A 3,190-nucleotide genomic window follows, 5' to 3' on the forward strand; every position below is an offset into this window, starting at 1 on the left:
TTATGATAAGAATGTGATTCAGGGCATGAAAGGTGTTGATCTTGAATATACAACAATTTGGGATATAGTTTATAACATGGATCTTTCAAGCAATAAACTTGTGGGAGAAATACCAGTCGAGCTAACTGCACTTTCCAAGTTGGTCTCCAGTATATGTTATCAATGATTGTTTTTCTTTTTAGAAATGCTATTGTGCTTATTATTATATAATAGTTTTTTGTATTTTTAATTTGTATGCCTTTTAGAAGTGCCAATTTACAAAATTTATACTGTATTGGGTATTTATACATGATCAAGTTGTAGATTAGACTACTATGGATTTGAGTTGTAAGATTTTTTTTTTCTTTTTAATTCTGCTATCTTGCTTCTGACCTTCTGTTGCTGCTCTCGCCCCCGACATGCTGTTGCAGCCATCAGCTTTCATCTACATTGGTCCAGATAAGTAAGAACCAAGTAATCTACTCATTATTTATTTCTTCATTTGTAAATTTTCTAGTTTTTCTAGTGAAGAAGGATGTGTGGGTGAAAGGTGGAAATTTTTTGTTGGATTTGGTATTTATAAAAGATTAAGGTCTGCTTGTATGAATACGCAATGGTAGTGGTCTTGGTTGATTATTTGGCTCTACTGCTCTCATGAGTTTGCATGAAAGTTATGAGATTCGATGAAAGGTTAATCAGTATGTAAAATGTCATCCTTTTTTTGTTTGTATGTATCTAGCTCTTTTTCCTTATAAATTTTCCATCTATCTGTAATTTCTGATTTTTAACATCTTTGTAATATTTCACCTCTTGTTTTTGTCCTGCATGATTGATACGAATAGGTAGGAGTTTGTGCATGAACGATTCTTACGAAAGAAGAGGTAGATTTTATAACATTTAGTCAAATATATTCCCGCAAATATCCTTGTACTTTTCCTCTGAATTTAACCTGTTTGTGCAGTGAAAATAAACCTGAACATATTGCTTGAGTTTTTTTTTTCACCTCCTATATTTTTTTTGATTTGACTAAGATAGTTGTGTTATTACCATTTCATCGGGTGTTCAAGCCCTTGATGTGTATTTGAGCAATTTCTTGATGTTCCTTTTTAGTTTGTCAATGTGCATAGATTGACATGACTCATGAGTCCATGTCAATGATATAATGAATATTTGATTGAAAACTTCTTTTAAGAGAATGGACATTTAGTTTGTCAATGTACACAGGCTTGGTATCCTTTTTGTTGACTTCTTTTAGATGTAAGTAATGAGTCATTGAAGCATGCATAGTCTTTTGTTTGATAAAGTTGTTGTTCATCTCTACTATCTTGCTTCCTTGTTTCTTTTGAACCATCTCATCATTTTACTCAATTTTCTCGTCACGTATGATGCATATTTATCATCTTTTGAGGCATGAAGTGAGTTACTTTTGAGTGCTACCCCTTTAACCGTCCTTCCTTGTAAACAGTTTCTGTTCAAAATTTTACAAAGACAATTGCTTCTTCAATAGTAGCAAATTTGAATTGTCCGGTAAAGATCTTAATGCTATGCTCACAACTAGTTTTCAAGAATTAATATCATGAAAAGTGTTGATCAAGAAAATGGAAGAAGTTGGCATATAGTTTGAACATGGACCTTTCAAGCAATAAACTTGTGGGAGAAATATTGGTTGAGCTAACTGTACTTTCTATGTTTATAATATAGCTTAAGATAACATTTTATATTATCTTTTTATTAATTTATTATCGAGGGAACCAACCTATTTGTCAAATTTTTCATTTACACAAATAAAGAAATTTGTAGCTTTTTTTTCGTAAATGTTGGTGATTTAATCACCAAATATATTTTAGTGTAATGGATTTAACAAGTGTTTTAAGAAAAGTGTTTTAGTTATAATACAAGTTAGGAGGTGTGGGAGTGCACACTTGTATTTACTAAATATTGTTAGTACCAAACCCTGATCTACTGTGTCAAGTCTGAAAGTTGAAAACTGTTCTCGTTTTATCCGTTGTGTGGATAAGTCCGGGAAACACAACGACTTCATTGAAACACAGAAAAACGGAAATCGATTTCTTCTTCATTCTCTCTCAAAATTCATTCTGTGTTTTGTGCCTAAAATCAGAACCGTTTTTCAGGAATTATCCTAGTTTGGATTTTGTGATACCTAAGGCAATTAGGGTCGAAATATCAAACAAGGAAAGTGTATAACACGATTCCTGTTTGTGATCCAGATTTCTTATAACCCAAATTTTCGAAATTCCCCAATAGTAAATGGAATAAGCATACAAGTATTGAAGTAAATATAAAAACATGTTTAATATATAAAGAAACATGAATGTTGTAATATTATCTTGAGGAAAAAAAATCGACCCATAGTTTTAATTACAAGATGAGGGTGAAAGCGGGAGACATGCATACGGAAATGTCATTTAATGTTTATAATGATGTATGACGAAACCCCTGAATAAGTTGTATTCTGAGCAATTAATCTGTTGCAACTTTTGTTGTTTGAATTTTAATTTATGGCAAAATGAGGTAGAGTGTGGTCGCTACAAGAAAATACCTTATTAGTGACTAATTTTTAGTGACGACCTGAAATTTGGTCACTAAAAGCATCTTTAAGTCACTAGAAATTAAGTGGTCACTAAATTTTGGTAATCCTACAAATTTAATGACGAATTATATGTGGTGGTCACTAACTCGGTCACTAAAACGCGAAAAAATTAAATTGCTTTTGTTTCATATCATAACAACTATTTCGTGACTAAAAATAATTGTCACTATGTTAACTATATAGTGACTAAGAATAATGGTCAATATGTTAGAAATTTAGTGACAAAAAAAGTGGTCACTGCATTGGAGGTTTAGTGACCAAAAATAATGGTCACTACCTATTCTTATTTAAAATTACACGTTTACTCTTTAAAATGGGGAAAAACAATTAGTGACCACCCAATAGTGGTAACTGATGGATTATAAGAAAAAAACAATTAGTGACTATAAAGCAGTGAATAAGGACACTTGACTAATTTTGACCAAATTATAATTACACAGATAATTTTTATAAATACGATTAATTGGTTTAGTAAGGGGGATAAACAAGGTTGACTAATTTTGACTACCAATAAAGATTATTATGCCCTAAATCGACTCAACACATCTCTTTTGCCCTAAATTGATACACAATAATCTCCAGTTTGACAACATCGCACCG

The sequence above is a fragment of the Lactuca serriola genome, chromosome 8, assembly GCF_051521515.1.
Source record: "Lactuca serriola cultivar US96UC23 chromosome 8, Lser_US96UC23_V15, whole genome shotgun sequence".
Classification (NCBI taxonomy): Eukaryota; Viridiplantae; Streptophyta; class Magnoliopsida; order Asterales; family Asteraceae; genus Lactuca; species Lactuca serriola.